Source organism: Hippopotamus amphibius, chromosome 2 (assembly GCF_030028045.1).
Source record: "Hippopotamus amphibius kiboko isolate mHipAmp2 chromosome 2, mHipAmp2.hap2, whole genome shotgun sequence".
Classification (NCBI taxonomy): domain Eukaryota; kingdom Metazoa; phylum Chordata; class Mammalia; order Artiodactyla; family Hippopotamidae; genus Hippopotamus; species Hippopotamus amphibius.
The window spans coordinates 82,435,796-82,450,424 of record NC_080187.1 but is presented as its reverse complement, the minus strand read 5'-3'; the positions used below and the strand labels follow the sequence as shown (position 1 = coordinate 82,450,424).

Below are 14,629 nucleotides of genomic sequence, written 5' to 3'. Positions count from 1 at the left end.
CTGTCCATTTGTGGATTGGGTTATTTGCTTTTTTGGTATTAAGCTGCATGAGCTGCTTGTATATTTTGGAAATTAATCCTTTGTCCATTGCTTCATTGGCAACTATTTTTTCCTATTCTGAGGTTTGCCTTCTTGTCTTGTTTATGGGTTCTTTCACTCTGCAAAAGCTTTTAAGTTTCATTAGGTCCCATTTGTTTATTCTTCATTTTATTTCCATTATTTTAGGAGGTGCATCAAAAAGGATCTTGCTTTGATGTATGTCATAGAGTGTTCTGCCTATGTTTTCCTCTCGGAGTTTTATAGCATCTGGCCTTACATGTAGGTCTTTAATCCATTTTGAGTTTATTTTTGTGTATGGTGTTAGGAAGTGTTCTAATTTCATTCTTTTACATGTAGCTGTCCAGTTATCCCAGCACCACTTATTGAAGGGGCTGTCTTTTTTCCATTGTACATTCTTGCCTCCATTCTTGCCTCCTTTGTCAAAGATAAGGTGCCCATATGTGCTTGGTTTTACCTCTGAGTTCTCTGTTCTGTTCCATTGATCCTCCTTTCTGTTTTTGTGCCAGTACCATACTGTCTTGATCACTGTGGCCTTGTAGTATAGTTTGAAGTCAGGAAGCCTAATTCCACCAACTCCATCTTTCCTTCTCAAGATTGCTATTCGGGGTCGTAAGATTTCTTGTTCTAGTTCTGTGAAAAATTCCATTGGTAATTTGATAGGGAATGTGTTGAATGTGTAAATTGCTTTGGGTAAGATAGTCATTTTCACAATATTGATTCTTCCAATCCAAGAATATGGTATGTCCCTCCATCTGTTTGTGTCGTCTTTGATTTCTTTCATCAGTGTCTTATAGTTTTCTGCATACAGGTCTTTTGCCTCCTTAGGCAGCTTTATTCCTAGCTATGTTATTCTTTTTGTTGCAATGGTAAATGGAGTTTCCTTAATTTCTCTTTCTGCTCTTTCATTGTTAGTGTATAGGAATGCAAGAGATTTCTGCGCATTAATTTTGTATCCTGCTACTTTACTAAATTCATCACTTAGTGCTAGCAGTTTTCTGGTAGTCTTTAGGGTTTTCTATGTATAATATCATGTCATCTGCAAAGAGTGACACTTTTACTTCTTCTTTTCTAATTGGGATTCCTTTTATTTCATTTTCTTCTCTGATTGCTGTGGCTAAAACATCCAAAAGTATGTTGAATAATAATGGTGAGAGTGGACACCCTTGTCTTGTTCCTGTTCTTAGAGGGGATGCTTTCAGTTTTTCACCATCTAGAATGATGTTTGCTGTTGGTTTGTCATATATGGCTTTTATTATGTTGAGGTAATTTCCTTCTGTGCCCATTTTCTGGAGAGTTTTTAAAATGGATGTTGAGTTTTGTCAAAAGCTTTTTCTGCATCTATTGAGATGATCATATGGTTTTTGTCCTTCAACTTGTTAATATGGTGTATCACGTTGATTGATTTGTGTATATTGAAGAATCCTTGCATCCCAGGGATAAATCCCACTTGTTCATGGTGTATGATCTTTTTAATATGCTGTTGGATTCTGTTAGCTAGTATTTTGTTGAGGAGCTTTGCATCTATATTCATCAGGGATATTGGCCTGTAATTTTCTTTTTTTGTGACATCGTTGCCTGGTTTTGGTATGCGGGTGATGGTGGCCTCGTAGAATGAGTTTGGGAGTGTTCCTCCTTCTGCTATAATTTGGAAGAGTTTGAGAAGGATAGGTATTAGGTCTTCTCTAAATGTTTGATAGAATTCACCTGTGAAGCTATCTGGCCCTGGGCTTTTGTTTGTTGGGAGATTTTTAATCAGAGCCTCAATTTCCATTCTTGTGATTGGTCTGTTCACATGTTCTATTTCTTCCTGGTTCAGTCCTGGAGAATTGTACTTTTCTAAGAATTTATGCATTTCTTCCAGGTTATCCAATTTATTGGCATATAGTTGCTTGTAGTAGTCTCTCATGATGTTTTGTATTTCTGCGTTGCCAGTTGTTACTTCGCCTTTTTCATTTCTAATTCTGTTGATTTGCATCTTCTCCCTTTTTTCCTGATAAGTTTGGCTAATGGTTTATCAATTTTGTTTATCTTCTCAAAGAACCAGCTTTTAGTTTTATTGATCTTTGCTATTGTTTGCTTCCTTTCTTTTTCATTTATTTCTGATCTGATATTTATGATTTCTTTCCTCCTGCTCACTTTGGGGTTTCTTTGTTCTTTCTCTAATTATTTTAGGTGTAAGGTTAGGTTGTTTATTCAATATTTTTCTTGTTTCTTGTGGTAGGACTGTATTGCTATAAACTTCCCTCTTAGAACTGCTTTTGCTGCGTCCCATAGGTTTTGGGTCATTGTGTTTTCATTGACATTTGTTTCTAGGTATTTTTTGATTTCCTCTTTGATTTCTTTAGTGATTTCTTGGTTGTTTAATAGCATATTGTTTAATCCCCATGTTTTTGTATTTTTTACAGTTTTTCTCCTGTAATTGATATCTAGTCTCATGGCATTGTGATTAGAGAAAACGCTTGATACAATTTCAATTCTTTTGAATTTACCGAGGCTTGATTTGTCACCCAAGATGTGATCTATCCTGGAGAATGTTCCATGTGCACTTGAGAAGAAAGTGTATTCTGTAGTTTTTGGATGGAATGTCCTATAAATATCAATGAAGTCAAGATGGTCTCATGTGTCATTTAAAACTTGTGTGTCCTTATTTATTTTCTGTTTGGATGATCTGTCCATTGATGTAAGTGGGGTGTTAAAGACTCCCACTATTATTGTGTTCCTGTCAATTTCCCCTTTTATGGCTGTTAGCATTTGCCTTATGTATTGAGGTGCCCCTGTGTTGGGTGCAGAGATATTTACAATTGTTATATGTTCTTCTTGGATGGATCATTATGTAGTGTCCTTCCTTGTCTCTTGTAATAGTCTTTATCTTAAAGTCTAATTTGTCTGCTATGAGTATTGCTACTCCAGCTTTCCTTTGACTTCCATTTGCATGGAATGTCTTTCTCCATCCCCTTACTTTCAGTCTATATGTGTCCCTTGGTCTGAAGTGGGTTTCTTGTAGGCAGCATATGTAAGGGTCTTGTTTTTGTATCCATTCAAGCAATCTGTGTATTTTGGTTGGAGCATTTGCTCCATTGACATTTAAGGTGATTATTGACATGTATATTCCTATTACCATTTCCTTAATTGTTTTCGGTTTGTTTTTGTAGGTCTTTTCCTTCTCTTGTGTTTGCTGCTTAGAAGAGTTCCTTTAGCAATTGTTGTAAGGCTGGTTTGGTGGTGCTGAATTCTCTCAACTTTTGCTTGTCTGTAAAGCTTTTGATTTCTCCATTGAATCTGAATGAGATTCTTGCTGGATAGAGTATTCTTGGCTGTAGGTTTTTCTCTCTCAGGACTTTCAATATATCCTGCCACTCCCTGCTGGCCTGCAGAGTTTCTGCAGAAAGATCAGCTGTTTTCCTTATGGGTTTTCCCTTATATGTTATTTGTTGCTTTTCTCTTGCTGCTTTTAATATCTTTTCTTTGTGTTTAATTTTCATTAGTTTGATTAATATGTGCCTTTGTGTATTTCTCCTTGGGTTTATTCTGTATGGGACTCTCTGCACTTCTTGGACTTGATGAATTATTTCCTTTCCCATGTTGGAGAAGTTTTCGACTCTAACCTCTTCAAATATTTTCTCAGACCTTTTCTTTTTTTCTTCTTCTTCTGAGATGCCTATGATTCGAATGTTGGTGTGCTTAATGTTGTCAGCAAGGTCTCTGAGACTGTCTTCCATTCTTTTTATTCTTTTCTCTTTTTCCTGCTCTGTGGCAGTTATTTCCCCCATTCTATCTTCCAACTCACTTATTCATTATTCTGCTTCAGTTATTCTGTGGTTTATAGCATCTAGAGTATTTTTAATTTTGGTTATTTTGTTATCTATTACTGTTTGTTTGTTCTTGAGTTCTTCTGAGTCCTTATTAACTGTTTCTTGTATTTTCTGTATTTTGTTATCGAGATTTTGCATCATCTTTACTGTCATTACTCTGAATTCTTTTTCAGGCAGTTTTCCTATTTCCTCTTCATTTATTTGGTCTTGTGTATTTTTACTTTGTTCCTTCATCTGTGACATATTTTTTTGTCATCTCATTTTCCCGCCACTTTGGATGGGTGGGATTGTGTTCCTGTCCCACTGGGTGTTTGGCCTGAGGCTTCAAGCACTGGAGTTTGTAGGCTGTTGAGTATAACTGAATCTTGGTGTTGAGGTGAGAACCTCTGGGAGACCTCACTCTGAAGAATATTCCCTGGGAACTGGGTTTCCCTGTTAGTCCAATGTTTTGGACTCAGAGCTCCCACCTCAGGAGCTCAGGCCTGAACCTGGGCTTGTGAATCAAGATCCCACAAGCCGTGTAGAGAGGGAAAATGAGAAAAAATTAAAAAAAAAAAGTAAGAGAACAGCAGAACAATAGCAAGATAAATAATATGATAATAGGAAATTAACAGATGTGTTAGGAAAATAAAAAGATGGAGCAACAACTGGAAGGTAAAACAATTGCAATACTCTAAGTGAGGAGGTGGGAAGGAAAAAAAAGAAATAGAAAAAAAAAGAAAAAAGAAAAACAAAAGCTAGAAAAGGCCTTGGCTGTGGGGCTGGGGCTTAGACACAGGGGGCGGGGGGGGGAGTTAGGCAATGGGCAGGGTCTATGCTTAGAAAGGCCCTGGGTGTGGTGGGGAATTGGGCTTAGGTCCAATGAGGCAGAGGGCCCCAGGAATGCCTCTGGTCCTGGGGGCAAATGTCCATGTCAAGGTACCCAGTGGGCTCCCTGGGCCCGAGTTGGTGGGAGAAATGCTAGGTACCTCCCCTAGTCCTCCAGTCTCAGAGGGTCCTTCCCCTTGGGTTCTCTTCTTTCCCACCCCCTCTCTTCTATTCCCCTAGCATCCTCACAGCTGCAGAGGGCACTGGAAGGCAGGAGACCAGACTCTCATGCCCAACAGGCTTCCTAGGGTAACAACTGTGGCACTTCCCCAGATCTCCCAGTCTCATAGGGTCCCTGTCTGCCTCTCTTCCTCTCCCCTGTCCCCCACTCTCCTAGGTTGCAAGCAGCTGGAGGGGGCCCTGGAGTGTGACAGACCCAGTCCGTGAGCCTAGCAGGCTTCCCAAAGTTAGTGGGCAGGGGAAATACCCTCTCTGCCTCCCTTGATCCTCCAATCCCAGAAGGCCCCCTCCCCTGCCCACCTCTCCTCTTCTCCCCTGCTTTCCTTCTACACCCCCAGGACCAGTGAGACCTAGAGGGGCCCCTGGAGGATGGAAGACCAGGCCTGGGGGTGCAACTGGCCTCCCAGTGCCAAGTGGGTAGGGAGATTTCCCGCAGCGTCCTCCTGATCCTCCAGTCCTGCAAGATTCCCCCCAGTGCTGTCTGCCTCTCTTCCTCTTCTCCTCACCTCCCTCTCTCCCATGCCTGTACGGCCCATTCAGCTGGAGAGACTGAGGGACCAGACTCGGGAGCCCAGCAGGCCCACCACACCCAAGTGGGCAGGGGAAAGGTCCTCCACCCCTCCCCTGGTCCTCTGCTCCTGGAACATCCCACCACCAGTCTGCCTCTCTTCCCCTGCCATGCTCCAACATCCCCAGGACCGATGTGTCTGGGAGGGGACCCTGGAGAGTTGGAGATCAGGCCTGAGAGCCCAGCAGGCTTCCTGGGCCAGTGGGCAGCGGAAATGCCTTCCGCTCCTCCCCCAATCCACTGATCCCAGAGGGTCCTTCCCCCCTTCTACCTCTCTTCTTTTTCCCCCACCGCTTCCCTCCTGTACTTCTAGGACCAAAGGCTGGGAGGAGCCTTGGAGGGTGGAGGACCTGCCCAGAAGAAATGCCTGCTGGCACCTCCCCTATTCTTCTGACCTGGAGAGATCCCTTCCCACCCCCACTGTCTGCCTCTCTCCCTCCCCCCCACCCCCACACCCCCAGAACCCTGGAGGTGCTGGAGGGGGGCCCAGAGAGTGAAGGATCAGGCCCAGGAGCCCAGTCGGCCTCCCTGGCCAAGATGGCAGGCGAAACACCCTGTCACCTCCCCTCCTCCAATCTCAAAGCCCCCACCCCCTCCTGTCCACCTCGCCACCTCCTGGCCCCTCCTCCCTCCTTCCCACACCCCCAGGACCCAGGCGGCCCGGAGGGGCCCCTGGAGGGTGGAGGACCCTGCTGGGGAGCCCAGCAGGCCCCCACGCCGGGGAGCTCAGCAGGCCTCCTGGGTGGGAGCAGCCCAGTTGCAGTTTCCCCGATCTCCCCAGCCCCCAACGGTCCCACCAGGCGGGAAGCTCCCCCATCACCCAGCCACCTCCCAGGAGCGCTGGTCCTGTCCAACTTCCCCTCCCCCGCCCCCCTGACTTCCCCCAGGTCCTACCTGTTCCTCCGGAGTTCCTGCAGTCTGCTTGGGCCTCAGGTCCCCCCTGACCTCCAGCAGCTGTTCTATTTGTGGGGAGACCCAATCTCCACGTCTTCCCACGCTGCCATCTTGACTCTGCTCCTCCCCATATAGGATTAATGATTGTAGCAGTGTAACTCTCGATATGGGAAGAACCAGCCAGAGGGAATCATTTCCTGGACCAGAAGAGACTGGTGAGACCGGTGGCCCAGAGACTTCTGGCTGCTGATTAATAGGGCCTAGTCCAGTAATAGCACACTGAGTGACCTGTCAGTGAAATCCTGGCCTGACTCAGCATGAGCATTCCTAGCACCGTGGGACAAAATGGTCATGAAATGCCTCCCAAAACATGGTTGAATTTATGACCTGAGGAGGCCCTGCCACCTAAGAAATGTCACTCACCATGCGACTGTACAAGGATTGGTTCATTAGCCACTGCCGTCCCTGACCTCCAACACAATTTGAAAGGAATTCAGGGAGGAAACCAGGAATGAGGCCCTCTGTGCTCTGGGATAACACTGGCAGAACAGGCCTTCAGGTAGTTAGATGTTTTCAGGAGAAATCTTTATGAATGCAAATTCTTGCGTCTTCTCATACCTAAAAAAGCACTGAGATTGTTAATGGAGACATCTGTTCCTCCTGACTAGCAGCAGCCTTTTACCAAGTTGTGTGTTCAGTTGCAGATACCCCCTTAGCCAAGATCATATATATACGCACCTCTCCGCTTACCTCTTTGGAGCCATTCCACGGAGGTGTCTGAGAGGCTATCTCCCAGGCTATAGTCCTCAGTAAGTCCCCCTACCCCCACCAAAAACTGAACGCAGAGCTCTTGTGTTCTGTGGGGGTGGTTTCTGTCCGCAAAGGGTTCCCTCTATTTACTGTATTTCTCGGGGAGACTGGACAGCCTGAATCTGCAGCGCTCGGCAGGCAGAGAGGGTACAGTCATGGCCATAACCACACTCTCCCTCCCTGTGCTCACGAGATGCAGCTGCTTCAAGCAGGCACGGCCCTGAGATCCGTCACCGCTCCAGGGGAACCCGTTTGGGGGTCGTGGATCCTTGTGCCCTTCTGCCGTCACGCTGCACAGGGACCTACCTGTGCTGGACGGGCGTGTGGTTAGCACCCTCGCCCGTCAGCCCCCAGAGCCCCACCTCCCCCTTCCTTCGTCCCCTCAGCGCTCCGCTACTTCCGTACATGATCCAGGTGGGGCTACAGAGCTCTTTCGAGGTAGCATACGCATATGCAGCCACGTCATACAGTTTCTGCCCGTGGAATATAAAAGACCGGAAGGAGAGGTAAATGCATGTTACTAAGTGAATGAGGAGCCGGTCTGAAAAGGCTACATACCATGTGATTCCAACTATATAACCTTCTGGAAATGGAAAAACTATGAAGAAGTAGAAAGATCAGTGGTTTCCAAGGGTTGGGGGGAATGAACAGGTGGAGCACAGAGGATTTTTAGGATGGTGACACTGTAATGGTAATGTCACCATACATTTGTCCAAACCCGTAGAATACACCACAGCAAGAGTGAACCTAAATGTAAACTGTGGACGCTGGCTGACAGTGGTGTGTAACTGTTGGTTCATCGATTATAACAGATGTTCCACCTGGTGGGAGATGTTGACGATGGGGAAGGCTCTGACTGTATATGTGCTGGGAGTCTTTGGGAAATCCCTATACAGTCAGCTTTCAATATGCTGTGAACCTACAACTGCTCTAAAAAAATTTTTTAATGTTTAAAATATACAAGAGCTAAAGAAACAGTCTTCTTTCAGTGTAAGGCTCAGTTCTTCCAAAACAAAGCCTTTTTTTTTTTTTTTTTTTTTTTAACTCTGGAGAAAACTCTCCTGCAAGGAGACAGAGGTCTGCATAGAACAGAAGCTGGCTCTGCCGACTTGGTCTCTGTCTTTGTCCATCCTGGCCGGTAGGTGGCACTCATACCTCATAAATATTCTAATAATCCACAAAATATAATGAATCATGTTTTCTATTTCCTTTTTTGTAACAGCTAAGTTAACACGGACATTCCGTCATTTCCCAAAGATATTCACAAGGAGGGAAAAAAATGCTAGCATATTAGTTTCTGACAAACCTAGAACTTTCATTCAACTTTCACTTTTATGTCTGTAGTCTTAAAGGGAAATTGACAGCCAGAAACTATAATGGAAATGGAAACAGCTGAATGAATGGACAGTACAGCTTAATGCAGAGTGAATGGGGAGCACAATGGGGATTTTAATACTGAGGGGAAGGCAAGGATTGTGCTATGGGAGTGAAACAATGGGATCCAGGAAAGCAGAGAGGAAAGGGGGTGTGTGCCAGGTATTGGAATCAGCAAATACATATATATTATATATGTAGTATATTTTGTATCCATATGTACCGTATATGTGTACTATTGTATTAGTTATATAATCGCATACAACTGATGAGACTCAATGGATGATACCCTGCTAAGTGCTCTTAAATATTCTAGTGTGTTTAATACAACAGCTCTGGGAATATTTTCACTTACTTTCTCTTTGAGGAAACTGAGGCTCAGGGAAGTTAAGTGATTCCCCAGGATCACACATATGTCCTGGAAGAACCTAGATTCAATGCAGAATCCTATTATCATATCATAAATAATTACTGAAGTTTCATCTTGTGCAATTCTCCAACCCTTTGTTTTCTTCTTCAGTGCTTTCTGAAGATCATTCTTCCCTGGCTGCATCCTAAGTGCACTGGCTACTCCAGCTCTGTGCCCTTTCCAGGCTCTCCTTTTCTGGCTCAGTCATAAAAGTTGAAGGTTTTCATAAGCTTTAGGTCATCTTCTCATTCCCCTGACTACTCCTAAGGAAGGACATCCGTTACCATGTATTGATTTCCAAATAGGCAACAAACAACTGCATCTTAGTCTCTCCAGGATGTACATTGTTGCAGAATCCAGTCCACATGTTCATCTATCAGTGGAAAGTCTGCCTTTAGATGTTTCTTGGGCACTCGATAGACTACATCTGTTTTTCTCCTTTCTTGACATGCCTCACTTCTGCTTCTGGTGAGACAACCCCTTGTCCTCTGCTTATCATTGTAACATGAAACATAATTGAAATTCATTGATCATGGTGGTTCTTTTTTCATCTCTTTCTTTTCCAAACTGAAAGCGCCAGAGGAAGAGGTTTTTTAATTTGCTTTTCAACTTTGTGTTCTCAGAACAATCACATAATCTGACATAGAAATATGAAGTTTTAAAACATAACTGACTGGAAAAAATGAATGAGTTGGGTGAATTCATCATAGTTTTCCAATATTGGTTGCATATTTAGGTTATTTCCTTTTTAAGAATACACAAATCCAAGATATCTTCTGGGGAAGAATTTCGTTAACTAAAGAAGAAAGTAATTGAGAAAAGATAAAGTTGAACATATTGTGCTACATTTGAATACATTAAAAGTGTGAACATGATATCATATGAACAAAACTATTTTAAATACCATCCATAATATGACTGAGATAAAGTAGATAACTACTACATGAATACGCTAGAGGCCTTAGCATAATAAACACTGTCACTTTAAATTCCTGTTCTGATAATTCCAAAAGCTGCTCTATCTGAGCCTAGGTCTGATACTTGCTCTTTCTCTTCACACTGTGTTATTCACCTTTCAGTATCACTTGTAATTTTCTATTGAAAGTTGGAATGATGTACTGGGTAAAAGTAACTGATGTAATCTGGCCTTTAAAACGAGGTTTTACATTTATCTTGCTAGGAGTTGGGATGTGTTTACTGTTTGCCATAGCTGCAGAAGTCAGAAGCTAAAATTTCCTCTTTTGGCAATGATTTTTTTTCTCCCCTGTTGTCAGGTGGTTTCCCTAGAGACTGCTTCTTATATAAAACCATAGAGTGCCGTTCTTTCCTGTTGTAATCCCCTGTTATACAGGAATCCTGTTGATGTGATGGTAGGTATGGGGAGGAGAAGTGTTCTATAATCCTGTGATTAGGTCTCAGTTTTTTAGTGAGCCCATGCCCCTGGGCTGTGACCTTCAAAACTTCCGATGTTTTAGTATGTGGATTGAGATCTTTCAAATGAGCAAAGTCCTTTTGTTAAAATTAAACTGAATGTAAATAATGTTAGAACAGCATTGTACTTTTGACCTGGTCTCTGTTTTTGCCCTCTTTGTTTTTGATGTCAGCCAAGTTGCCTTATCCTTCTGGATTGGTCTTCTTGACAATGCATTTGTTAGAAGTACTTGATAAGTAACCACCATAGGAGAAAGGTCTACATCTTGTTCACTATGTATCATTAGCAGAGAGTACATAATAATGACCAAAGGTATAAATATTTACAAATAATATTCTCAGATTTTCCATCAGACCTCTCTTCAGAAGCTGCTGTTACCTCCCCAAGGAAACCTTATATTGAGGCAATTAATAGGCATCATTAGATTCTTTAGTCCACTTGTAGGGGCCTCTTGGTTCATTAGTCTCCAGGTCACAGTAAAGATGCAAGGCAGTGAAGATGGAGGGCATATGATGCTAGATAACATTAGACTTCTTTGATTTCGTGGTTTGAGTCTTGTAATTGTATAAATTCTTTTTCATTTAGTATTATTCTGGGCCATGGTTGTCTTGCTGCTTCTGACTTATTTTGTTTTGTCTTGAAACAGAAACCATAGGAGAGAAATAAGAATGGAAATATAAAGGGCTCATCCCATTCTTTGCCATAATTTTCAATACATCTTTTTTTTTCTTTCTCATTCAACTTTCTTAGGAAGCTTCATTGCCTTTGAATGCACTGAGGCAAAAGGAAAACAAATGCAACTCTGACTATGATGAGAGTGAAAGAAGTAAAGTGACTCCCCTGGTGAAACAATGACAATGGGAATTCTTCTCCTATTACCCTCCACCTACTCCAGTATGGTTTCTGCTGATGAATTCCACCCAATCAGCTCCCATTAAGGTCAGTTCCATCTGTTTCCCATGTAGTGGATGATTTCAATCTACAGAGCAGCTTGGTGACATTCAACATCCTATTAATCAAAATGATGATAAATTATCATTGTAAATACTTCAATGTCATGACCTAAAGTATATCAAATGTTAAACATGTTGAAGTGAGGTCTCAATACATCAAATCCATGAAGTCTCTTCAGAGACAAAAATATTTCCAAAAAGGGAAGACCATGCTGAGAAGAAATAATCCACATCCATTCTAGGTCCCATCCTATTTCTCTCCTCCACTCCCTAAAGAAAACCTCTCTAACCAGTTTTCTATTTATATTGTCATGGCTTCTCTTCTTCACCCTTCCACCTTCTCCATGATGGTTTCTGCTGATTAATTCTACCTAACAGCCTCTCCCTAAGGTTGCCAATGCCATCTGTTTTCCAATGTAGGGGACCGCTTCCATCCACATTTTTTGCAAATGCCTTGAGTCTCCTAAGCAGTTTCAGTTTGTACACATGGTTTTACCACCATTCTCTCTCCTGTGTTATCATATGGCCATTCCACCTCTGCTTCCTTTGTGGCGTTCCCTCCCTTTTCAGGTTGGAAGTCATAGGACTCATTTTAAGTCCTTTTCTCATTTGATACTCTCTTCTCACTTGATCACTTCTGCTGCCATGCCTTCCAATTCATGGAATTGCTTGTAAATTGCAAACCCAAATAATCCAAATGGACATTTGTAGTAGATGTCTACCAGCCAACTACAGAGAATATGCACAACTTTTGTGTTTATATCCTCACATGGGCTGATGTGCCTTGTGCAGAGAGAATTCCATGTTTTAGTGCAACATTATAGCGAGAATATTATAGCATTAAACCTAACTGATAGTTCTAACATTAATTAGTATTAATTTTAAACATAATAAGTATTATTTATCCAGTAACATTACTGTCTTTAGGTTACTTTCCCTACATAAATCAAAGACACAAGCAAGCAGGACTGGATTTCTTATGTTTACCTCTATATCCAGAGGGATACACTCTGGTTTAGAGGAAGTCTATTTTACTGCTAACTTGAATGTAATACTGATAGATAAATGAATTGTACCACCAATTGTTATAATCAGATTGCACATTCAGGCTTGGTGTATCTTTTTTAAAGACAAAACTAGTACAAGACGTTTTGTATAGAAAGAATTTAGTAAACATAGCAAAATAATAAATTGACAAAATACAAAGATATATTGTATTAACCACAGTATAAAAATGCACATAATGTTACATGAACTAAAAATAATTAAATGATATAGTTAAATAAATAAATAAATAAATAAATAAATATTTAAATCGAGAAATAAATAGATCATTAGGACATGTGTAAGCAACTTATGCCTATAGAGTTGAACATGATGTTGCTTGATATTCCTGAAAACATTTGCGAAATTGATTCAGTTCAGGGCATGATGACAGCAGAAAGGAGAGCCTTTGACCTGGCAGCACAGGTGGAAGGGTGGTCTTGTTAGTCAGTGAGAAACCTTTCTGTGTTGAACCAGGTGTGTGTCATTCCTTCCTCCTGAGTCTTTCTTGCAAGTTGGCCGAGGAAGAGAAGGATCTCATGACTTCTGCTCTGACGATCTCCCAGGCACAAGGGCTGTGTTTCTTCTCTTGCAGATAGAGAGTGATTCTGTGGAAGTATTTCCTCACAGCCAGGATGGAGTCCTCCTTCATCAGGGGAGTCCCTTCCAGCCCCGCCCCCTGCATCAGACAGCCTTGCAGGTCAGTGAGCTGCTGATAAAGTGCAGTGCAGAACTTGTCCAGCAGGGTCTCATTCCAAGCAGCAGCTGAGTCCTCTGTGCTGAAGAGCTGGAAGGTCTGCTGGATCATCTCATGGAGGACAGAGATGGCTTGAGCCTTCTGAAACTGGTTGCCAGCAAGTGCCTCCTTGGGGAATCCAAAGTCATTTCTGTCCTGCAGGCAGGAGGAAGTGGAGATTCTCCTCATTTGCTGCAGGAGCATCAGGACCCTCCTGTTAGCCAGGCTGTGGGTCAGAGGCAGGTCACAGCCCAGAGAGCAGACGGAGTTGCAGCTGAGCAGCAGCAGGGCCAGGAGTAAGGACAGGGGTGGGGCCATTGGGGACCTCATAGATGCTGCTGGCCTGGCGGAGGTGGGTGACTCTGTGAACCCTGCTCTCTAGGTTCTCTGAAGACCTTCCTTCAGGCTGTGTCTTAAATAGGGAACCCCTGCGTTTCCATTTTCTGAATGTAAATTTCTACTTCTGCTTTTGCTTTTCACTTTCCACTCTCCAAATGGGTTAGGGCAGCATTTCTCAACGATTATTTTTTTCCATTATTGCCTCCCCTTCCCCTGCCCCCAGAACCTGTTTACATAGTTTTTTCTAATTGCGCCCCCATGAAAGTTTGAAAACACATATGTACTGTGTATCTATTTGTATACTCTATGAATATCTCTATAGATAGAAAAAGAAAGTGAAAATTTTACTGTTTTTATTCGATGTGGGATTTAGAATGAAAAACTTTTGAGTTAAAAATTATATGTGGGCTTCCTAGGTGGCGCAGTGGTTAAGAATCCGCCTGCCAATGCAGAGGTCACGGGTTCGATCCCAGCTCTAGGAAGATCCCACATGCCGCGGAGCAACTAAGCCCGTGCGCCAAAAAAAAAAAAAAAAAAAATTATATGTAAAAGTTATTGAGAATTAGGGACTTCCCTGGTGGTCCAGTGGTTAAGAATCTCCACCTCCACTATAGGGTGCACTGGTTCAATCTCTGGTCAGGAAACTAATATTCCGCATGCTATGCAGTACAGTCAAAGAGAACAAATGAAGTTATTGATAATTAATTTAGCTTTATAACTAAGCTTACAGAGTTACTTTAAAGGTAATATATTTACTTATATAAATAGTAATATATCAAATTATAATATCAAATAAAAATTTATATAAATATTTCATAATAGTACCAATGTATGGATATATTTTAAATAACATCATTGAGAACTGCTAAAACAACTGAAAATTTTAATTATTTATTTTAGCATTTATTTTTTGGTAATTAACTATTAATTTTGATTCATATCACAAAATCATTTTTAACTTCACTAGCTGCTAGGTATTCATCTAGATATTGTCAACAGTCTTGTTTCTGTTGAGAACTAGACATAATTAATGATGTGCAAAATAACTTGAGTAGAATTAAATAATAAAATATAACCTATTTGTGCTTAATTCCCAAAGCCCAAATCACATGAAGGCTCAAATATGAACAACATCCACAAGACAGCCAATG

The 14,629-nt window shown here is 42.0% G+C and overlaps 1 pseudogene; it reads right to left on the bottom strand.

Moving 5' to 3' along the window:
* Positions 1-12,850: 12,850 nt before the first annotated feature.
* On the bottom strand, positions 12,851-13,457 carry LOC130844393 (interferon alpha-1-like; annotated as a pseudogene).
* Positions 13,458-14,629: the final 1,172 nt, after the last annotated feature.